Genomic DNA, 24,327 nt, shown 5'->3' with positions numbered 1-24,327 from the left:
CCTGGCTGCCTGCTAACCCCCAGCCTCAGAGGACCCTCACACCCCACTACCCCTTCCTTTACAGAAGCCCCATGCATGTAGGGTTTCTGGGAGCCCCACCCCTTGGGGACACACAGAGAAGCTCACAGGAGCAGAGAATTATCTGGAAAGAAGGGACCGTAGAAACCCGGACCCAGCCCTGTTTTTCCAGATGAGGAAACTGAGCCTAGACAGGAAGGAGCAAGTTGAGGGCTGAAACTAGATCAGGCAGAGGGAGCTGTTGGGGAGGTTAGAGGGACTTTTCTCTGACCTCAGCTGCTTGTATGTGTGCATGGGAGGGTGCGAGACAAGGTGAGGGGTTCGAGCTGGAAGTGGGCTTGCCTTTGCTCATTTCCCTTCAGCACACTGTGACCTTCCTCTGAAGGACAGGAATGGCATGGGGTGTGGGGGCTGGGGGTGGACATCCTGCTCCGGGTGTCCGTGCCCAGTGTGACCCCACCTATTTCGTTTGGCCCAAGGCAGGCCGACTTCCCCAAGGGAATGGGGTGGGGGGTGGGGAGAGTACTGTGGGGTGGTGCACCATCTGCTTGCAGCAGAAAACCTCTAGCTCCTTTGAGATAGGCCAGTAAAGCCAGGCAGGGGTCCTATCCTGGGTGTGAAAGGGGCCCATCGCTGGGTCTGTTGTGTGGATGCTGCAGGATGCCATCAAGCTGACACTATATCTGGTGTTTGTTAGGAACAGGGAGACAGGCTCTCGGCTGTCTGAGGAAGAGCCCCGGACAGGGACTGAGTAGGCCTGGGTTTTCTGCCTGCAGCTGTCTAGTCCAAATGTCTGGAGGCAGTCATGAGCTGCCCCAACACTCTCCTCTTGACGGCTGCAGAAGGAAGGTGGGAGGGAATGAGTGCCTCTGTGTCCTAGCTCAAGGAGGGAGAGCCCAGAAAGGGCAAAAGTGACCCTTGAAACTCCCCTGGCCTGTGCCTGGCTTGGCCAGTGCTCCAACTCCCCTCACAGCCAGCCCAGGGCTCCCAGCCCAACACAGAGCTCCCTGCTGCAGAATGCTCTGGGGTGTGGGGTGAGCACAGCCATGGCAGACCCCTGGGTTGTGAGCTGGCAGGGGGTCTTTGTGCTCCTCCCAGGACATAGCTCTCTGTCCCCCACCCCCGCTTGGCAGTGCTCAGTGAGGTGTCTGTGTGCCCCTCACCTTTGCAAGCCCCTCCCACCACTACATTTTCCCCTCCCCACATCTGGCCCTACTCCAGCTGCCCCCTTAGTGCACACTCCCCTGACATGGCCACAGCTCCTCAGGAATTTTTTTTTTTACCACCTGTCACAATCCCACGTTGTGGCAGCCTGATCAATAGCCCCTTTTCATGAGGCTGGGTGGGGGCCCTAAACCACCAGGGAGCGGTCCTTTACCCTCCCAGGCCTGATGGGTGGGCTTTCCATGAGGCCTGCAGGAATATGTGTGCAAGTGTGAGTGCGTGTGTCAGGGCACCCATGGTCTTGTGCTGGGCAGGGCTGGTCTGAGGGCAATTGATTTTCCCCTCGCAGCTCCTACTCCTCTTTTTTTCTTCCCAGCTGAGTTCCCTGGAATTATTTGCTGCTGCACCTTCAGCTGCATGGAAAAGAGTAGTGGAAGAGTCTGTTGGGTTCCTACCTGACGTTACCCTGGGCCATTCTGGAGTGGGGCTATGGGTCTACCTGCAACAGCCTGAGGAACCCCCATCCTGGGCAGGGAGGGGTGTAGGGACTGTTTTAAGTCCTCAGATAGGTGCTTATTGGGATGCAAGTGTCTCAGAGTGAGGCTCAGGGTAAGGGCATATAGAGTTTCGCTCTGCCACTGCCTAGAAGGAAAGAGCTGATTGGCCCTGGCAAAAAGCTTAGCTCTGCAACACCTTCAGTGCCATCCTGTCACCTGTCACCCTTTACAGTACAGCCTCACATCCATTGTCTCAACTTTGCCCACTAGGAATTGTACTCTCCCCTCATTTTACAGATGAAGAAACTGATGGTTGGAGCGGCACAATGACTTTCCCTGGGTGGCACAGCCAGAAAGCTGTAGAACTGGGACTAGCACCCAACTCTCCTACTTCCTGATCCAGGGCTCACTCTACCATTGCTCAGTGCCTCTGTCACCATATCTAACACTTAGAAGCACTGTCTAGGTGCCAGCCACTGTTCTAAGTGTCACTTAGTCCAGTGGATCTGCTTAGCAGCAGAATAAGGTCAGGACTATGATTATCGTCCACACATTACAGATGAGGAGACTGAGGCACAGAAAGTTGGAAAGTAATTTGCCCAAGGTCACACAGCTAGTAAGTAGCAGAGTTGCACTTTGTACCCAGGTTGTCTGGCTCCAGAATCCATTGTACTGCCTTTTGTATGACACAGTTGGGCTGTGGTAGTGGTAGAATGAGGGAAGCGCTGTGCCTCAGGCATAGAAACACACGCATTCACACTGAGGCTTTTTCACCTGCCCTCAGCCTACCCCCATGAAGACTCTACATTTCTCTGCCTGATGGTTGAGCTGACATCCGGGGCGGCAGCAGCACTATAGGACACACAGGAAATAGGGGGGTTTATGGAAAAAGGGATGGCAAAGACCTGGAGGCTCCAGTTATCTCTAGAGTCATTCAAGTTGCAGCCCAGAAAGGAACCTGTGAAAAGGTACCATGTTCTCATCTTCCAGGCACCATTACCGAATATCTGTTCTATGCAAGACTCTGGCTTAGGTTGGGGGTGGGGGGCTTGGGGAACAAGGGCTGCTGGTGGTTGAAGGAGATGAACTATCTTTGTTTTCCTGACAAGGCTGAGCTCTCCTTGCTTTTCTGAAGCTCATGGGATACGGGAAAGATCAAAAAACACCTAGAGAAATAGCCTAGACATTGCTTGGGCCATTTCAGAATGTCACAGTGTGCATGGCAAATATTAGGATTGTAGCTTTCGCTGACTATTGTGTTCACTCATTACCAGATTTTTTTTTTTTTTTTTTTTTTTGTCGGTACGCGGGCCTCTCACTGTTGTGGCCTCTCCCGTTGCGGAGCACAGGCTCCGGACGTGCAGGCTCAAGGGCCATGGCTCACGGGCCCAGCCGCTTGGCGGCATGTGGGATCTTCCCGAACCGGGGCACAAACCCATGTCCCCTGCATCGGCAGGCAGACTCTCAACCACTGCGCCACCAGGGAAGCCCCAGATGTTTTTATTGAGTGCCTAGTCTATGCCAGGCACTGTGAAGCTCTTGTTCTCATTATTTATAGCAATTGCTCCTTTTGTAGTTTTTGTACTCTTTGTAGTTTTTGTACTTCCTGCAGTTTTCCCTTTTGCAGTTTTCAGGTTTGATTGCCTTTTTTTTTTTTTAAAGAATTGGGTATCTCAGAACCCATCATATCTGATTCAGTTAAATGTATATACCAAAAGGTAAATTGGGTTTTTTGCTCATCATTCGTTTGATTGTATTTATTCGTGGTTGTCCCTTGAGTATCTTTTAACATACATTCACCCATTAGCAAACATTATTGAGAAGCTACTGTAGGCACTGTGCTTGGTGTCATGCGGTGGATGGAATCTGCTCTGACATGGTTTCCTGCCCATAGGGAAGCTCTAGGATCATTGCAGGACCCACACTCTTATATTGTTCTAGCCTTTTCCAGAAGCAAGATAAGTTGGGCTCCAACTCAGAGCCTTAGGGATACTTACAAATATAGCAACCCAGTCTCAGGAAGGTCATCTTGAGTGACCCATCATAAAGGTTTCTTCCCACCCATCATAAAAGTTTCGGACTCTGGGTAGGATTTTGTTTCCAGGAGTGAGTTCTGGCATACAGGCCTCATCCACATCCAAGACCCAAGGGGACATGGCTCATCTGGAGCAAAGTGCCAGCTGTGTGTGGTTATGCCATTGAGAGGAAAAGAGGAGTACACACTGGAGGTAGCCTTGCTTCACCGTTTCTCCTCTGATTCTCATCAGGGCTGGCAGGGAAGGAAGGTGGAAGAATTCCAATTTGGCCTAGTGTACTGAAGGCCAGACAAGAGGGGTCACCTGGGGCTAGGTCTGGCTCTGCCATTGCCTCGCACGACCTTAAGAAAGTTGTAGTCCTAAGAAACATTAATTTTTGCTCTCCTCAGTGTTGGGTACCCTAGGCAACAAGTTGGATGCAGTCCCTGCTTTCTAGGAATCTCAGCTTCGTTTCTCCCATCTGTTAGGTATGAAATCTCCCATCTGTTAGAACACCGGTGTGCAGGTATTGTTACTGACATGGATTTGCTGGGGAAACTTGAGTGAGTCATCTCTTCTTAGTTTCTGTATTTGTAAATGTGGAGGATGGTGATTGGATGGCATGGGGTCTTGGGTATTTCCATCCCTGGCTAATAGGAGTCCCCAAGTCAACAATGAAATCAAAGTGTGAACTTGTGCTGGACCCTTGTGAGGAAAGGCAAGAGAGAAATCAAATCTTAACACTCGGTTTCTTACTGAATTTAAACAGGCTTTCTGGTGGTACTTGCTGTCACAACTCTTGGGAGCCCTCTCCTACTATGATTAATGCAAACGCCCCAAGTTTTCCGTGCATTTCTCTGCAGAGGTAGAGTCTGGACACGGGACAGAGAGTGGGGGAGTTGCAGAATGCTGAGGCCTGAACAAGGTGGGAATGGCAACTTCCTTCTCAAATATCTAATGTTCTCTTGGTTGCCCCAACTAATCGGAGATCTCACCAAAGTTGTGTCTTCTGAACTCCCTGTAAATTATCCTCAGCAAGCCACTGAACCTTCCCGTGCACATGGCTTAAGTATTTAAATCCCCCCCCCCCCCCCCCCCGCCACGGTGCCAGTCACTTACAGAGCTCAATAGATATTAGTCTGCGTGCCCGGCCACCCGGTTCCTTCACCCTTAGTTGCTGGCCCTGGGCTTGTGCCTTGTCCCAGCCCCGCCCCGCATTGGTGTGACCGGAGGAAGTGGCAGCAGCGCGGGGATTGGAAGAACTCGAAGGCAGAGCCCCGCCCACCACAATTTGGGCCGCTTTCTGGGGAGTTCGGTGGGCCGGACTGCGCCCTCATTGGTCGAAGGTCCCGTAGGTGGGCGGGGCGTCCCCGCCACCCGACTCGCCGCTGCTCCCTCCCCACCTGCGCAGAGAGTGGCCGCGGCTTGACAACAGCTAAGCAGCCGCGGCAGCTGCTCCTCTGGCTGGCACCGTTACCCCCGCCCAACCCCAGGCTCCGCGCGTGCCTCCCGCCCGCTGGCAGCTGCGTCGGGGTCTCGAACCCAAAGCGACGGACGCGGCCTCCAGGTAGGAGTTGGGGCGACGGCCAGGGGAGGTCGGGGCCGGCGGGGGGCCGGGGCTCTCTCGCCTCGCCTCTCCTCGCCTCACCTCTCCGGCGCGCTCCGGCCCCCGCTCTTAGCGGTTCGGCTGCGCGGCGTCCACGGGAGACGCGGAGGGAGCGAGCCGAGCCATTTGCGTCCCCAGGATTTGAGGCCGCTGTCGCCGAAATTGGGGGAACCCCGGAGCCCGCCAGCCGCGCTTCTCCCTAGGAAGCCTCGGGAGTGGGGTGGTGGAAGGCGGCTGTCCGCCCATTACCCCCGGGCCTGACTGGAGCCCGGAGCCGTAGCTCAGGGGCTTCGGAGACGGGCTGGAACTGGGCGAGGTGGCGGGGCTTGGGCTTTGCGGTCGGGTCACGCCGCTTTTCCTTTCCTCTCCTCCTTCCTCTGCTTTGAGCGCGTTTCCAGGAAGCCCCTGGTTGGGCGGCATGGGCTTTCCCCTCGGCCACTGCCTTCCTTCTGAGAAACGCCCGGACTTTCCTGGTATTGAGGTGGCAGCGGGGATCAAGAGAAAACCTTTGGATAAGTCGCTTCTTCCAGGGCTCAGTTTCCCCATGAAGTCCAAAATGGGTTTAGATTAGAGAACCTCTGAGCAAAGGCCTTTTAGTGGAAGTTTTTGGGATTTCCCAATTAGATAGTCTGAGGTTCTCTCCATTTCTCTTCTCCCAAACTCTTTAAAGTACTGAGTTACGACTCAGGGAACCAGGGCTCAGCCACTAATTCATGTGACCTTAGGCGAGTCATGCTACTTCTGTGGGCCACAGTGTTTTCAACTGCACCTTGGGTGGTGGGCTGGAATTCGGTATCTAAAGGGCCAGTCTCTTCCACCCTGACATCTGGTGACTTGTCCAGGCTCCTAAACTGGCAGGTAAAGGGTTGTTTCTGAGATGCTTGGGGCGACAGGAGCTTTGCAGATGGAGAGCCTTGTGGTGATTATGCAGCTAAGCCAGCTGGAAAACTAGTGGTGTTGGGAAGGGCAAGCAGGACAGCAGCCAGACTGGTGGGGAGTTGTGGGGCCAATGCAGAGCCCTGGGCCCCAGAGGTTGGGCTGGAGGGCCCTGGCATGTCTCCATCTCACTCAGAGCACCCACGTCTGCCGACCCCGAAGGAGACGGTGATGAATCACACCCAGGGCTATTTTCAAACCCTGACTCCTACTGTGGACCTGTTCCTGCTCCCACTCTAGGGGTTGATGTCCCCACCCACCGTCTGTCTTACTGCTCTCTGAATTTTCCCTTCACTTTCATCCTCCTGGAGTAGAAGAGAGACAGTTCTTGTCGGGGGAATGAGAGGGCAGGCAGCCCAAGGGCGTAGAGAAGGTGGTGACTGCAGGTGGTTTCTGAGTGGTTGATGGAGTGAACCAAAAGAATGTGATGGGAATGATGGTTTTAGGGGTGGGGGATTCTTTCACCCTAAAGCTACAGCTACCATACTGCTGGACATTCTGGGCTGGTCCTCATTTCCAGGATTTGGCCTTTGTCCAACTATGTTCTGGATTTGGGATTTGGAATTTCTATTCCCTGGACCTCTGTAGTTAGAAAACACCACATGGATAGAGTCTGGTTTCCCCTATTTGCTTGCCTTTTCTCCCCTCCGTAAGCAGTTCTTGGAGAAGTATGCTAAACCTCTCTGTGCATCTGCAGCTCCTCTCCCTGATCTGGAGAGGAGAGGGAGATGATATCTGGAGGTGTTTAGGGCAAGAAGAGGCCGAAGTTGCACTAAAGGGCTGTGTACCCTGTGTGAGTCCTGGGGCGGGGGCGGGTGGCATGAGTCTTGCGGGGAAGACAGAAGACAACACTTCCTGAGTTTGTACAGAGGAGTGAAGGAAGTGGCACAGAGAAGTCCAAACTTTGACACTCTCTGTCTTCTTGAGGTTTAAAAATTCCATTCTTTTTTTTTTAAACATCTTTATTGGGGTATAATTGCTTTACAATGGTGTGTTAGTTTCTGCTTTATAACAAAGTGAATCAGTTATACATATACATATGTTCCCATATCTCTTCCCTCTTGTGTCTCCCTCCCTCCCACCCTCCCTATCCGAACCCCTCCAGGCGGTCACAAAGCACCGGGCCGATGTCCCTGTGCCATGCGGCTGCTTCCCACTAGCTATCTACCTTACGTTTGTTAGTGTGTATATGTCCATGACTCTCTCTCGCCCTGTCACAGCTCACCCTTCCCCCTCCCCTTATCCTCAAGTCCGTTCTCCAGTAGGTCTGTGTCTTTATTCCTGTCTTACCCCTAGGTTCTTCATGACATTTTTTTCTCTTCTTAAATTCCATATATATGTGTTAGCATACGGTATTTGTCTTTCTCTTTCTGACTTACTTCACTGTATGACACACTCTAGGTCTATCCACCTCATTACAAATAGCTCAATTTCGTTTCTTTTTATGGCTGAGTAATATTCCATTGTATATATGTGCCACATCTCCTTTATCCATTCATCCGAGATGGGCACTTAGGTTGTTTCCATCTCCGGGCTATTGTAAATAGAGCTGCAATGAACATTTTGGTACATGACTCTTTTTGAATTTTGGTTTTCTCAGGGTATATGCCCAGTAGCGGGATTGCTGTAGATTGGAGAGGGAACAGAGGACCCCTGGAGCCGGGTATAGGGATAACAGCAGCAACACAAAAGCAAGAAAGTCCGGAAGGCCTCCCTTAGAGGATCGAGTCTTTAATGGGGCTGCTGTGGCAGCAGTCAGTGCTTTTCTGCCCGGAGACTCCTGGAGCTCCCTGTTCCAGCCTTGGAAAGTTCAGTTTCAACAGATGACAGGTTTAACAAAGGCAGGCTGTGCCTCCACCTTCTTGGGGAAGGTGGGGCATAGGGTCTCTCACTGGAAGAAGGAGTTGCCTCTGGCTTGAATAGGATAAGGAGAACTTTTTTCTTGGACTCCCAGTTTGGGTAAGATGAAGTGTCATGGCCCTGGGCCTTTGGAAGGCTGTTATCAGATAAAGTAAAGATAGGGGATCTGAAAGATGCAAGGGCTCTAGGATGGGATGTGTGAACTCCCCCACCCTGCAACCCTAAACAGAGGAGTTGAGCACAGGGCTGGAAACACAGTTATTGGTGTCAAGTGTTTATCACAGCTTTATTCATCTGTGACCCGGGGCCTTGGTTTATGTGTGTATATTAAGGGGGAGCGGGTCCTAGTAAATTTGAATCAGTGGACAGGAGGCACCAGTCTGGGCCCTTGTCACCAGTCTGAAGTGCTGTGTTTGTGTGTTGAGTCTCCTCTTGCCCAGCCTGCCACCTTGGGAACTTGCATGCCCACTGTTGCTGTCCCTATTTACCCGAGACCTCTCAGGGACTGCAGAACTGGAGGTTAAGTTCCTCAGGAGTCCAGCATGGTGTGGGGCCAAGAACTGGGGACTGGGAGCAGGACTCATGGAGGTTTAAATCCAGGCTCTGCTGCTCCACTCAATCTCTCAGACTCTTAATTTTTCCCCGTTTTTTTCCACTTTACTGGATTAAACAAGAGGATCCATGGCTAAGTGCTTGGTGAACTACCAAGTGCTATATAAATTATTACTCATTAAGTTCTTGGTACTAGGTCTTGTGGAGGACACAAAGTGTAACCCCCACCTTCAGGGAACCTACCATCTAGTAGATGGGGGTTAGTGGCATGAATGATACATGACACACTAAGTCTTTACCTCAGTGAGGGCTTTAAAAAATTATTATGGAGAATTTCGAACATACATAAAAGTAGAGATGATTAATGTAATAAGGTCCCATGTGCTTGTCACCCACCTTCAACAGCCGTTAGCCCATGGCCAATCCTTCCCTGTATATGCCTTCATCTACTTCATTCTCTTTCTTGTTATTTTGACATGAATCCCAGACACCTTTTGATTTATCTATAAATAGTCATATATATATAATATATATGTATATATTATATATATATGTGATAGGGACTTAAATGATAGACACTGCACCACTATCACACTTTAAAACAGTCCCTTAATATCATCAAGTATCCTAACAGTGTTCATATTTCCAATTGTTAAGGAGGATATTTTGCCCTGGGAGGCCTGACCAGGGAGCAGTGGCTTTTGACTGAGGGGAAGGGACTGACAGAGGCAGTGACATTTGAGCTGAACCTTGAAAGAGAGGCCCAGGAAAGGTCTGAGCTGGAGGGATTATGGAGCCCTATCCCCTTGTTTTACAGTGCCTGCTGCCATCTCTGAAGCTCTGGCTCTGGGGCTCGGGCTCCCAAGGCTGACTTGTGGAGGCTTCTTGTGGAAAGTACATGCGTGCTTTGGTTCTCTAGTAGTAAATGAGAGTTCTGACTCTCTTGCTGGCCTCCCCAGTTCCAGGGCCACCCAGGATCTTGAGGTCGGCAGGCCTGGGAGAATTCCTGGGAGGCTGCTTGCCTCCTGGCCCCTCCCCTGCCCCTGGCCCCTGAGGCCAGTTCCATTTCAGAGCAAAACAGGATGCATTCAGGATGAGCGTCTTTCCCAGCTTGTCATCTAATCACCATGACCCAGCTTGGAGCTTCCTCTCTCATTCATGATAAAAACCCTCACTGTCTCGCTTTTCCCTCCCACTCCAGTAAGGGTGTGCTGACTTCCTCCATATCCGGGCCAGCCTTCCTCCACCCCTGTGTGGAGCTGAGAGAGAGCTTCCCTCATCCAGGCCTTGCTGCCCCAGAGTCTCCTGCTCTTGGGCTGTCCTTGGGAAAGGAGTGGCTCCTTTCCAACAAGCCTGGGGTCCTGCCACTGCTTGGTTAATGATTGAGCCACATAATAACCACTTTGGAAAGTCACCTCTAGGGATGGCCATTAACTAACTCTTTGTCCACCCCAGGCCTTAAAGGGACCCCATTTCTGAGCCCTTACCTTCCCCCAAGGGGACATTAATGAACATTCAGTCATGGGAACTTCTGGGGCCAATTAAACTTCTGCTCCTCTGTTTTCACTTGAGCAAACAGAAGTAGTCATTCACATTGCTTGAAGGACACATATGCAACTTGGGTGGTATTACAGAGAGGGGCAGGGAGTTGAGTTAATAGGGATTCAGATGGACAGTGGGGTAGGAGTTTTTTGGGGTTTTTTTAGGCATCGGAGTCATAAGGGGGTTGGGGTGTTTCCAGGAGCAGCTGACTCCCTCATCTCAATCTGAAAGTCTAAAAGAGCAAGAAATGCCCACCCAAAGGGTTTGCCATTACTGGGTTTTGGGGTGGAGCTGTGTGTGTGTGTTTTCAGTCCACTGTAGGTCCCTTCACACCAGGTTGGGACATGAGGCCTGAGACCTCCATAGTGGAGGAGGAGACCTTCCTCAGAGAACCTGTATCTTGACAAGCAGTGGGAGTTGGGAAGGGTCAAGCTAGGACCCAGGTCCAATTTAGAAAGCTCTAGACCACAAGAAGCTTTCTGCAGTTTCAGTGAGACGGGAAGGAAACAACATTTAGTGAACCCTGTGGGCCTACGATAGGGTCAGGAAACCTGGCTTCTGGTTGTGTCTCTCTATAGCTACCTCTCCATGAGTGACTTCAGAGAAGACATTTGCTTTCTCTGGACCTAGATCTTTAAAATGCAGGGCCCATGGCATGGACTCAGTGGTCTCCCAGGCTTCCTTTTAGCCATGAGAGTATGCGTTTCCAGTCAAGAGCATTTTCTTATCCACAAGGCAAAGGTGAGCTGGCTTCAAATTCTGCCAGGGCCAATCACTAAATACTCTTAGCCGGCTCGTCAGTTAGGGCTGCCGGGGCCTTGAGCTGCCAGAGCTTGGGTTTTCCTTGAGCATGGGCTTTTGTGCAGTTTGCTCTCTCGCCCCTCCTCATGTTTCCATCTGTCTCAGGTGGCCACCCTCTGACCCATTCAGCCACAAGTTAATGAGTGACCTGCTCCCCCTGGGTAGTACCAGCCCAAGGTGCTCCTGAGATCCCAGGTCTCTGTGGGAATCAGCCGAGGGCCTAGCCAGCTCCAGTCACCTTTATGCTTCTCCCACAATACCCCAGAGGTGGGAAGCAGACAGAGCTTGGGGAAGAAGAACCTTTAGAGGGCAGTGGGTCTGACTCTCTTTCTGAAGCTCGGGTCTTCCCCCTCCAAGTACTTGTGCAGCTCCTGTCACCCATCTTCACTAACTGGGAGTGCAATGTTTCAAGGTGGTTGCTTACATCCCTGTAATCTCCAAAAGTTTTTTTCTGATGTTGAGCTGATCTCTGTCTCCCTATGGCTTTTACCCCTGAGTCCCAGCTCTGCCCCCGGGACCACTTAGATCCTATCTGTTCTCTCTGATCTGTAGGTGTCTGAGGACAGAGCCCAAGTTCCCCTGTGTTTTCCCCAGGCCAAACAGCCTCAGCTCCTCCAAGTGACCCTCAGGGGACCAGGGACCAGTCCCCTTCCCAGCCTCATTACTGTCCTTTGCACATGCTACCCTTTGTGGCTCTGGGGCACGAAATGGGGCTCTGGAAGTTCCTCACTCTCCTCTGTTTTTCTGTAGCCTGAACTTTTCCAGAAGACTTCTCCATTACCTTTTCCTGGTTGACTCCAGAATCTCAGGTAGATTCTGAACCCCAGGAGTCCTGGGTCCAAACACCTCATACAGTTCTCTCTGATTTGTTTGTCATTCCGGTCCAGCCAGCTCCCATGACTGTGGTGCCCTGGGAGGGTAGGGCCTTCTTCTCAGTGCTCCCACAGCAGAGGGCAAGCCTGAGGGGAGGAGGTGCTCACTGGGATGGGCCGACTGCATTGTACTGTGTGTGGGGTGCCCGTATAGCCCGCTTTTCTGTGACTTGCTTTTGCCTCTTGAGCTGGTCGGGGGGTGGAGGAAGGGGATATTTTAAGGAGCATCGAAGCTGGAAATGAGTCTGAGCCATGCCCACAGTGGGGCCTAGAAGGGTGAATCAGACGGGGAGAAACACCAACTCAGCCACGCCTCTAGCAGTTGATGACGATGACATTGACACGTCCTCCCACTTCTTTAAAGTTTCCAAGGCACTTTCAGTTCCACGATCCCATTCTGTTCTCAGAGGAGCCCAGTCAGATAGACAGTGTGATCCCCCCAGTGCGATCCTGGCTGATCCCCACCTGAGGCCCAGAGAGAGGAAGGACACAGTCTCCAGGGAGGGAGGATTTGGAACCCAGGTCTCTGACGCTCAGCCCTCCCTGTTTCCCCCAAACCACACTCGGCAGCCAGGGCGGCTGGGGCTGACTTGGCAGCTTCCCCACCACAGAGGAACCTCTGCCCAAGCTGCAACTCTGTTCCCATGGTAGAGGGAGTGACCTCCAGGGGAGGTGCCCGAGGATTTCCTGTCCTTTATCTGGACTGGCCAAAGGCAGGCCTGTCTGAGGTGTGAGATAGGCACTTGCAGCCAGCTTTTCTGCTCCAGGCTGAAGTCAAGTCAGGAGGGACAGGGGCAGCGAGCTTGGGAAGCACCTTGCCCCAAACATCTGGTCTGAGCCGCCCTCACCTGAGTAGGGCCTTCTAAATGGGAACAACAAAGAGAGGCATGTGGGAAAGTGGCCAGAGTGGAGCCGAAGCAAAACACCCCCCGAAGTGTACACACGGAGCCTGGGGCAGGAGAGTGTCATGGTGAAGACTGGGGACTCTGGTATAATGCAGCATTGGGTGACTTTGGGCAAATTACGTAATCTCTGTGAGCCTCCATTTTGTCAGCTATAAAATGGAGATATGTACTTACCTCATGGGTTGCTGAATATGAAATCCAATAATATAAGTAGTACTCTCACTGTTATTGTTTTTTAGTAGTACTTTCTGCCACCTTGTCACTTTACTGTTTCTCACTGACCTGGGGACATGCTGTGCACAAACCTGCCACCTCCTGGGCATAGGTCTGGACTTTTCTGTCACTTCAGATTCCACCTCCTCCCGAAAAGCTCTTCCTGGCCATGGCCGCCTACAGGGTTCCCTTCCTCTGGCCTCCTTAGTGGCATTTATGACACTGCAAGAGGCTGTAGTAATGATGATAACACCAAGAATAATAGTGAACTCTTCTCAATTTTTCACACATTTGAATTTACTTAGCTCCCATGACAATTCAGCAAAGTAGGTACTGCTGTCGTCACCCCCATTTTATGTATGAAGAAACCGAGGCAAGGAGAGGTTAAAAGAAGAACTTCCTCAAGGTCACTCCAGCAGCTCGGGAATGATGGAGCTGGGATCAGGACACAGGCAGTCTGAGTCCACCACCCACACCCTTAGTGACTGTGTCATGCTTCCCCCTTCCCTTTCCCACATGCCTGGCTGGGAGGCACGACCTGAAGCTTGGGTCTCCCTTCTACCCCTGACTGCTCCCCGCACCCACCAGCAATCAGTCACTGCTGTTGCAGTGACAGTCCCCAGGCCCTTGCCTGCTCCCAGACCCCCGAGGTGGACAGATGGAGAGCAAAGAAAACACTGAGGGCTGGGTATCCATGCTCTAAAGCAGAGCTTCACTGGGGTGGGGGAGTGTGTGCAGGAGGGATTTGGGGGTTGTTCCGATGTCAGCAGCAGGCCTGCCTCGTTAGCACTTTCCAGCACTGAGGGCACAGAGCAGGCTGCTGGGTGGCATCAGGGGAGAAGAGACATTTTAATGAGCTATCTCCACAACCAGGTTGCATTATTTAGAAGGTTAGGGGCAGGCGGGAGGCTGTCTGGATTCACTTTTGTGAGCCCTCCAGCTGGTGTGGCCCATGCTAAAATTGGGTATGTGTGTGGTGGGCTTTTGTCTGGAAACTCTAGTCCTCCCCACAATGTTCCCACCTCAGGGCTCTTGGGTGCTGCAGGCGTCCTTCCCTCAGGCTGTACCAGTTGCCAGCTCCATTGCTTTCGAGCTCATTCTCTGTTACTTGCCTCCAAACAAGCTCCAGGGGGTGCTTCAAAGGACATTCCATCTTAGCCTCTGCCTCCTTGAGAAGGATGGGCGTGATAGCAGCTCTGGCCAAGTACTCCAGGAGAGTTCAACACTTGTTCAGTTTTCAGACCTTGGTGCCTACCATAGGGCCTGGTGTGGAGTATGTGCTCAGGTAGTAGTGGTTGAATAAGTACAAAACCAAGGGGGAGTGGATTTGGAGGGGAGAGCCTGGGGAGGCTGACATGGGAACAGATCAACAGGAGGGCGGTGGGTATTTAGGCAGGCTCCTGGCTCCATCTGTAGTCCAGTAGAAGCCACTTGGCCTTTCCATAGCCTTAGTTTCCCCATTTGTGTGGCAGGCCTGCTTTGGACAAGGCTGTTGTGGAGACCAAAGAGATATGGGATGATTAGGTGCTTTCTCCACTACTCTGAACTTACTTCAGGTTAAGGGTTCATGCTGCAAAAGCCCTGGTATATGTTTTTTGTGTCTATAGCCTAGGCGATTTCTCCTATTTAATGAGGAGGATTCTAACTTAGTGGCTCTGACTCTGGAGCCAGACTGCCTAGATGTACATCTTGGCCCACCACTTCTTCACTGCTGATCTTGGGCAAATTACCTGATAGCTGTGGGCCTCAGTTTTCTCATTGGTCAAATAGAGATATTGTCAGAGCATTTACCTCACAGGGTTGTTGTGAAGATTCAGTAACATAAATCATCTAAAAAGTACCTAAAGTAATGCCTGGGACATAATGATGACTTGTACCCTTTGGCTGTTATTATTATTATCTCATTTTATACTTGCAAATACCTCATGTTGTCGGTACTATGATCGTAACGCTATTTGACAGATGAGGAGACTGAGGCATAGAGAAGTTGTCTTATACAGTATGATCTGTGTAAGGTCCTTAGCCCAGGGTCTGGCACATAGTAAGTGCTCAGTAAATATTAGTGTCTATTATGAATTATTCTTAATAATTACATTTAGTATCATAAATATTGTTGTCAATAATGATCACAGCCACAGCTGAGAAGTAGCAGAGCCAGGGCTAAAAGCCAAGTCTTCAGATCGTTAGCCTGTTACTCTTCCCACTCACTGTACCCCAGAACCTCTATGCTCTGAGGTCTTAACACAGCCATTAGACCACTGTTTTGGGTTCTCCTTCCCTTCACCCCATCATGGCCTGAGCATGCCTGTCATCACCCCTGCCCCGACCCTCTCCTTTGTGCTCCTCGTCCTGGCCCTCCCTTTGGCTGCTGTGGGGCTCCGCGGCGGGCTTGTGTCTGCTGGCTTCCAGAGGGAGAGCAGGCCCCACCTGAGGAGGCTACTTCCCTCAAGCCCATTTCCTTTCTGTCAGAGACAGTTTTCTCTGGCTCTCAGGGTGGGGCCAGGCTCCTCCAAGGCATTTCCTGCACGGGAGTTTATATTTGGCCTCAGCCAAAGGAAAGGGAAGTAGGACTAGGAAGTGGGGGTGGGATGTAGATGTGGTGGCCCAGGGTCAAAACAGGCGAGCGCCAAGACTTTGCAGGCCAGGAGAAGGAAGCAGGAGATGGCACATAGCCCTGCTCTCAAGTGAGCTTGGATGCCCTCACGGGAGCTTGGCATGGGAGAACTAAGTGCTCCTTGAGGCCAGAATGCCTCCACCCTCAGGCAGAGTTCATTTTCCCTTCTCACATCTCTGGGTCTTGGTTCCTGGCCGTGTGGTTTCTGCCCTGGGGCAAGGTGGGTTGCCAGTCAGCCAGTCTGCTGGGTCGCAGGTGTGTGCTCAGTTCTGTGTCCTCACTACGGGGATACCAGAGGAGGGGGTGCAGTCAGAGGTCTTCACCCTGTTGAGTTGGGAAGCAGGACTTCTTATCTAGGTGTTGCAAGAATATTCAGTAGCCCATACCACACAGCAGTGGGGATACTGAGACCTAAAGGACCCCAGTGCGGTGTAGCTCCAGTTGAATGGGGGAGACAGGGTTATGTGCTGCCAAGAAGGTATGGGAAATGCTCTGGGGGCCACTTAATTTAACTAAACCATTGGGTGGTAGGGGGTTGGTGAGAGGTCAGGGAACGAAGGCTTCATGGGAGGTGGTGTTTGACCTCCATCTTGAGGAGTAATAGGAATTTGCAGCTTCAAGCCAGGCTGGGTCTAGAGTGTGGAGGTGGAAAACAGTCTGACGTCTGCCCTGGGCAGTGGGCAGTGGGGAGCCCATTAGGTTGCAGAGTAGGAGAGTGGCCAGGTCAGAGCTGGGCTCTTGGGAGAAGAAGCTAGCAGGATGACCTGTTGAAAGGAGAGCCTGGAGGCTGGGAACTTACAGGGCTGAAGTAATCCAGGCATGAGAGTCTAGGGCATGGTTGGGCCTGGGAAACCGTGACCATTGGATGGAAAAATTGATAGGAGTTGGTGGCTAAATACACAAGCGGAGAGAGGACGGACCAGGCTGACTGGAGGTTTAAGCCTCGATGTTTGGTGCCTTTGGAGGCAGGAACTCAGGAGAGCTGGATTGGGAGGGAAAGATGGGTTTGTTCTTGGTCCCTACAGAGGGTCCTCTCTTGAGTCTCCCAGAAGAGAACGTGCAGGAGAGGCTCCCCTCTCTACCGAACCAGCCACTGCCAATTACACGTACTTCTGTTCCAGGTCTAGATTTTGGTGAGTGGCCATGAGAAGATGGGGAAACTGCAACTTAGACAGAGGTACTGGCTTGCCCAAGGTCACCCGACAAGTTCCTAGTGGAGCTAAGGCCAGAATGTAGTTGTCCTGACCTTCAATCCAATATTCTTTCCACCCATACCACAGTGGAGAGCGGTTCCATCTGCCCCAGACCGGTTAGGCTGGCATCTCTTGCCTCCAGGCTCCAGACTGGAAGTGATGGAGTAGCACGTGGATTATTAAAACACCTGTCTTTCCTTGTCACCATGACCTTGTCAGAGCACCTGGGACAGGATCCCCTGAGGGCAAGAAAGCTAATGGAGCCGCTGCGGCAGAGCACGTGACAGCTTTGACCTTCGCTTTCACAAGGAAGCCCTGGGCCAAGCAGGAATGTCAGCTGCCTGCTTTGGCTCTGCTACATCAAGTGCTTGCCTAGGAGACCACAGGCTGGGCCAACCTTGGACCCAAATTGTCAAGCAGCCCCAGCAAGCCAGAGGTCTGGGTTAGCCACAGGGCCCTCATGACCCTCCTCTATTTACAGCTGCATACTAGAGCTCAGGCCACAGTCTGTGTTTGTGTGTGGGAACACAGTGGAGGGTTCCTTGTGTCACTTCCGTATTTATTTATAAAAACTCCAAAAACTAGAACTGTCACCTCCCCTTGGCTGACCCTGCAAGGGGTCCACAGTGTGCAAAGACAAGGGACCTCCAGTGAACACTGTATCCATCCTTCACCTCACGCCTCAGGACATCCCCAAGGTGGGCTGGGGATGCCTGGAGGTACTTGAGGCCCCCAGGTAAGGTGGAAGGAAAGTGCCTCTCCTGGTCTCGCACTTCAGGTCTGGAGTCAGCCTTTCTTTTATTGTGGGAGGTGTCCTTTGCACGGTAGGATGTTTAGCAGCATCCCTGGCTTCTACTTGGCAGATGCTAGCAGCATCCTCCCCCAGTTGTGAAGACCAAAAATGTCTCCTGACATTGCCAAAGGGCTCCTGGGGCCGGGGGGAGGGTAAAATTGTCTCTGGTTGAGAATCCCTGTGGCCCTGTGGCCGTGACATGGATATGGAGTGTTAAGGAGGGAGGGCTGCATGTGTGAACCTGCTACTGGCTAGCAAGAAGATTTGATGTCTTCATTTTGTTGCCACCCAGTCCCACAGTAGTGTATTCTCCTGGGCCATTTGCCTCGGTGGTGCCCCACTTGTGATGGGGAGGCTCCAAAAGTGCTGCTCACGTGGGCCCAGGGCCTTGGCATCCTGCCGTAGCTCCAGATGAGAGACCAAGGATTGCATCCGAACAGGTGCAGCAGGGGCCCCGAGTTCTGACCTAACAAGCCAGAGGCTGGTCAGCGTCCAGCACTGTCAAGCTCAGCCGCTTGACATCGGCAGCCCTTGCTGTGGCTCCCCTCCTGCGAGGGTTGGAATGTGGGATGAGAGCTATTTTGGTCTCAGTCTCCCTTCCTCCCTCTCCCTCCCTCCCCTGGAACAATCTAGTTAAAGTTGTGATTCCAGCTAAGAGCAGCAGGAGCAGGAGAGATGATGGGTGCACCTGACCTCCCAGAGGACAGTGCATGGTAGACCCCCCTGAATGTCCGCTTCAAGGTCAGGAGGGGAAGGCTTGGCAGTCGTGGCATCCATGACAGCTCTTAGTACCGGCCCTTGTGAAGACCCCTCTCCTTCAGTCCCCCAGAGAGAGAGGTGGCATAGCCAGGTGGTCACCTGTTGCAGCACCTATGCCAGGGTCACTACCAAACTCGAGGACCCCTTTGTGCAGATTCAAATGAGACACCACCTTGGGGCTGGGTGGGCACTCTTCTCGTGGCCAAGGCCCCTTAGTGTAACCTTATGGGAGGGTGAAAGGAGCTGGTCATGAGCACTTGGGGCCAACTGAGATATGAGCCCTCTGCTGGAAGGCCAACATCTCCTCCTCAAGCGGGGTCCCTCTCTAAGAGTGGGGGTGGGCAGAGGAACTGAGACTTGCATCAACCAAGAGAAATGATCTGAGAAGCTGTTTGCCAGAACCTGGCATTTCCCAGGTGCAGCAGCAGGACCTGGAGTGGTAGGCGGCCCCTCTGCCTACTTTGGCTACCAGCTTGGCCTCAGAGCCCACCTTCGGAACTTGGGTTGTCACATAGACAGCTGCCTCCCAGGTCTTTCTTTACCCCTCTGAACACTGGCGCTACCTTCTGGGTTCACTGAAGGTGAGAGAGATCACGCTGGAGACACCCATCCTGCAGTGAGGGCCACGGGGGAGACACCTTTCCAAATAGGCAACTAAGTAAGGGAAAGGAAACCAACATGTTTGTTGAAAGCTGCCTCATGGAGTAAGTAAGCTTTGAATAAATTACCTTCACAAACACCCACAGATGTGCCCTCTCCTGTCCTACCACATGCGTTCAGATCACTGTTCATTGGGCCCGGAGAAAACGCAGGCCAGTGATGAGAACGGGCCTGAGTATCGCCTCCAGCTAGAATCCTCCTAAAGACCTATGCTGTGGCTTTTTAGCTGGTCGTGTCTGTTTAGGGCAGCGGTTCTTGACCCTGGCTGTGCTTTCGAATCACCTGGAGAGCTCTCAAAAGCATAAAAACTAACTCTATCCCTAGAGAGTCTAATTTAATTGGTCATGATTTAATTGGGGCCCAGGCACTGGCATTTTAAAGCTCCCCAGATTATAATGTATAGCCTGCGTCGAGAGGTGACTGCTCCAGCAGTAACAAGGACACTTTGATCTGGGCCCTGGATCTTACCTGGTCCCTAGGCCTGGGCTGGACTTTGAGTTGGGAGGGAGCAGGCTGAACTGGGCCCTGGGCAGCAGCTGTCTCACAGCCCACTGAGTGACCAAAAGGTGTAAAGGGCTTGAGTTCCCCAATAGTGGTGTGAAGAGAAGTGGGGGGGATTGGTGAGGGAAGAGAGTGGCTGGCTGAGGCCTAAGCGCTGGCAGCTTTGTTGCCGATTGCCTTTTATTCTCCTTCTAGCTCACTTACTTTCTCACTTTACACCTAGGACACAATCGGAACTGAACTTTAAAGACTGTGAATGCAGATTTCAAGTTGTCTTAACAAAACAGCCCTCTCTGATGATAACTTTCATAGAGCTGCTTTCAAAACCAGACAGAAGCCAACCAGATGCACACAGTAACCTCAGAGGTAGGCAGGAAAGTTGTTAGTCCCCATTTTATAGATTTGGAAACCAAAGCTTAGAGAGTAAAGCAACTTGCCTAAGATGACTTAGGCAGCAAGTGGGGGAGTCAGCGTGATTGGACAAAACTTTTTCTCCAACTCAGTTGTCATCTTTGGGCATTATTGTATTTCCTCAGTGGAAAACATTGCTGCCCTTTTCCTGGGTGCATAAACTCTTCCCTCATTCATATAGCATTTCTCAAAAACAGAAGCCCTGCATTTCTCCTCATTCTGTCCATCTTTGCATAGAAAAATGTGCCATGCTAAGAGGATCCCTGGACGTGGCCTGTGGAAGTGTAGGTGTAGATACTGTCATTGACCCCCGAGACAATCCGCTGCTGCTCGGCTATTCCTTCTTTGTCACTCCCTCTGGGAGACCTGTGGGTGTGGCCCTGAGGCCTGATTTGACTCTGGAGCTTTCTAGTATGTTGTCTCCCCCAACTCCTAAGGGGATCAGTTGGGCTTCTCCCCAGGGAGAGAGTCTGGGGTTAAATCTCAGTGGAATCCAGCTTGTGCCAGCTGAGTGCCGTCCCTGACCTGTCCTGGCATATCACCCTAGCCTTGGCCAGCACATGGCCTGCAGAACATAGTGGTTGAAACTGCTGGAATCTGCACATCTGGACACAGAGGCAGGACCAGGGGCCACAGACATTCCTCCATCACTCGCCTCAGCCTGCCCAGTGTCACTCTTCCCGCCAGGCACATAAGGCAATCCTCAGTCTGGGCTGCCTGGGCCCCAGCCCCAGGTGGATTGACTCTCCTGGGCGTAGGTGGTCACTCCTGGCCCCGGCCTGGGCAGGCTGGGATGGGCGGGAGGGACAAAGCAAAGCACCTTAGCTCAGCCCTTAATCACCGAGACCTACGTCCTTGACTGCTCCATCTGGGAGGGAGCCTCAGGGCCTCTCAGCCTTCCATGAGGTGGTGTATTGTCAGGAGCCAATGTCCCTGACATCCTGTTGGGTAATAACCCATTACATTCTCCAGATTCCTGCCAGGGAGGGCTGCTGGGGATTCATTCGGAGCCCTGCTTCTAACTCCTTGGCTCCTTTGTCTTTTGGAGCTATTGTGGCCTCTTTGAAACTTCTGCCTCTTAATCTCACTTCCTTGAGCCATCTGGCTCCAATTCTGACAGAGATACAGATGCAGCCACTCTCCAGACCCAGAAGGGAACACTAGCTGAGTCTCTTCCTCCCATTTTCTCTTTTTCCTTGGGACCCTTCAGTCAGTGTGGGGAAGGAACTCTCTGTTGAATGCTTGGTACAATGTGTGGTATTTCATTTAATGTTCTCAGTAGCTATTAGAAGTGGATTCTATTATTCTCATTTTACAGAGGAGAATACTGAGTCATAGAGAGGTTAAACAACTTGCCCAAAGTCAGAGAGCTAGTGACCAGCTAGTCAGAGAGCTAGTGACTAACCAGGATTGGAACTCAGACTTGTAACTCCACTAGACCAGAAGGGGCAGAAAAAAGTCTGGGGGCCTGGGGTTGGTTCCTTTGAGTCTAAGCCCTTTGTTTATCTGGCATCTGAAGGAAGGTGCCATAATGCAGTGGAAAGAGCGCTGGACGTGGAATTAAAAGATCAGGGTCGTAGTCTCAGTTGTGACACTTAACTCTGTGACTTGGTAAAGTCCCTTGGGCCCTTTCCAGTCCATACAGTAGCTTTTTAAAAAAATACTGATTTGGAGAGTGTCACCACAGATCAATTAAACGGGCCTCCGGAGACGGGGCCCCGGGGGATTGGTATTTTTACAAAGCTTCCTAGCTGACTCTAACGTGCATCGAAGGGTGAAAAGCCCTGAGGTAGGTGATTTATGCCAGCGCTTCTCAAACTTTAATGTGCATGCAGATCATCTGAGGACCTAGTTAAATGCAGGTTCTGATTAAGTAGGTCTGGGATTCTGCCTTTCTAACAAGCTCCCAGGTGATGCCAGTGCTGCTGCTGGTCCAGGGATCATGCTTTGAATAGCAGGGGCTAGAGGCCTCTACATAGGAATGAAAAAACTTGGCGCCCACCTGAGTGAGCTGGTCCCCTTTCCGCCAACCCTGGCCAGGGCCGCTGCCGAGCATTAGGGGAGTGGGCAGCCTGCCCCTCTCCCACGGGACCTGTGACTCAGGCAGGAGGCACAGATGTGTAAGATCAGGACTTCATCACTGCACTCTTCCGCCACCTCCAGGCTCAGGAAGGGCAGTCAGATTCCTCTCTCCTCCCCCTCCTCCTCCTTGTTCTGCCTCTAGCCATGAGTGACCGAGGGCTGCAGTGGTCTTCAAGGGTGTGTTCTTGACATGCAGACCTGTTCCTGGGGACTGGCTCCTCTGCCTTGGGTGGCCATTCTAGACCTGTGGCCCTTTAGAGGTCACTGTCTCCTTCTGTGTCTGCCTTTCTGGAAACTCGGACCTGGTCCTTCCTTTGGCACCTCCCCTTTGTCCTAATGACAGGAAAGCAGAGCTGGTTGCCTGGAGGGGCTCTGAGGACAGGGATGGGCCTTTTCACGAGGGCGTGGTAGGAGCAGGAGACAGGGAAGTGGCTGTGGCAGCCGGCTCAACTGTCCTAGCAGCAAAACCATGTCCCTCAAATGCTGCCTGGGCTGGTGTGAAGTCCCTTTGGGCTACTTTTACCACATCCGGAGATCATCACTGGCCTAGAGACCTGGATCATTTCCTGGGCTTGCATTGCCCCCTGCCAGAGGGGCTGAGGTATTGCTAGCTGGGCTCTGCGGGAACAAACACTTTCCAGTACCTCTCAGAGGTCCTGGTGATTCCTAGATTTCTATCGTAGGTTGGAAGGTTGTAGTAACATAAAACACACACATGTGCACACAGATGCAGGTGCAGGTGCGTGCACAGACCGAGGGGCCTGTGGGGGAGTGTGCACAGGTTCATGGTCCCATGCTGATCTATGTGGATCATGGACATGAGCAAACTTGGCTACAGTTACATGCAGAGACAGATGCTGGCACAGCAGCGACCAACGCACATGCTTTCAGAAATGCACAAGTGTTCATCCCCGCCCCACCCGTTTGCCCCCAAAGCCCTCAGGGGCTCCAGAAGCTTCAGAGCCTTCTCTTCTCCCCATCGAATCCTCACTAGTGTGCGACCCTTGAGGAGCCTGTTATTTCTTCTGACCGACTTCCACCTTCCCGCACTGTTCCCTCCCTTGTCTACCCACCTAGCATCTCTGAAATACCTTTTTGTCCTTTAACTTATGATTCCTGGCTACCAGAATCTCATCTTGTATTTCCTTGTGGGAGAACACTGGGGAGAGAGCTCTTCCTGTCTTGGAGAACGCCCCCCACCCCCAGTCTCCTTGGAGTCTCCTGGTCACAGGCACTAAGGAAGTAGAAGAAATGTTGGGGGCAGGACTCCATGGGCAGAGAAGCTCTGCTGAGCCAGCAGCCTCTCTGTGCCCCCAACCACAATGCCAGGTCCCATGTTCCCAGCCCCACTGCTTCCTGGTACCACCTGTGTAGGGAACTGGCAGTCCCAGGGTTCTGCTGCAGGTACTCAGCCTACCATGGCCAGGAGGACCTCCTTTGTGGCTTCAGTCCAGCTGCAAGTCTCCACTGAGGCTGGCAGGGGTGCCCCACCCTGTGCCAGGCACTCTCAGAGCAGAGGTAGGAGGCTAACCCAGCCATTGCCCTTCAAGACTCCCATAGGCCAGCACTGTCAGCTTGGCAAGCAGCATTGAGTTGTGCCACAAAGAGGCCAAGCCACGGGAGAGTGCCGGAACAGTCCTGGGAGGCCCCGTGGGGAGGGAGGGCTGGGACTTGGTGAATGGGGGAGGAGGGAGTGCACTGGGGAAGCTGCCATGTTAGAAGGGGTCGGAACCCCGAGCAGGAGTCAGACTGAGCTTGGACTCCGGCCCCTGCACTCTACTTTGTCAAGTGCGAGACTTGTAGACGAGCCCTTCCTTTCTGAGCCTGTTTGGAGATATGTAAAATGGGCATATTAAAATCTGCGCAGCTTATGGTGTGTGTTAAATGAGATTTGCTTATCAGAGTGCTGGGGAATGTTAGGTATGATGATAGGAAAGAGAATAATAGCTGTTGAACATTGCGTATCCCTAGCTGTACTAGGACGGTCTACTTGGGTCATGGAAGGGGGTAGCTCCCCGGGGGTGGTGGGAGGTGAAGACACAGCAGTGGTTTCTTCCCCTGGTAGTATTCCTTGACCCCAGATGTTCCTGGGAGTTGCTGCTGCTGGTGGTCCTGTTCTTGGGCAGGGGTGGGAGAGTGGGAGGGGGATTGGGACAGGTAATGAAGCATAAGAGAGGTGTCCCAGCACATCCTGGGAGTAGGGCTTGGGGAGCAGAGGGGAAATCCTAGCTGTGACATGGAGTGAATGTGCCAGCCTGTTTGTGCTTCTGTTGTCATTTCTAGGTCACCAGAGCTGTAGGTACCTCCCTACTGGAGGTGCAGGGGCGCACACC

General features: G+C 52.3%; 1 protein-coding gene across 1 annotated transcript in view; it reads left to right on the top strand.

The window, feature by feature from the left end:
- The first annotated feature begins 5,134 nt into the window (after positions 1-5,134).
- STARD8 (StAR related lipid transfer domain containing 8) overlaps positions 5,135-24,327 on the top strand; it is a 32,832-nt gene continuing 13,639 nt past the window's right edge. Inside the window, exon 1 of the mRNA XM_060003163.1 lies at positions 5,135-5,261. The gene's annotated coding sequence lies outside the window, so the exon portion shown is untranslated. The remainder of the gene's footprint in view (positions 5,262-24,327) is intronic.

The sequence above is a fragment of the Delphinus delphis genome, chromosome X (genome assembly GCF_949987515.2).
Source record: "Delphinus delphis chromosome X, mDelDel1.2, whole genome shotgun sequence".
Lineage (NCBI taxonomy): Eukaryota > Metazoa > Chordata > Mammalia > Artiodactyla > Delphinidae > Delphinus > Delphinus delphis.
The sequence above is the reverse complement of the archived record's forward strand: the minus strand, read 5'-3'. Positions and strand labels throughout refer to the sequence as shown.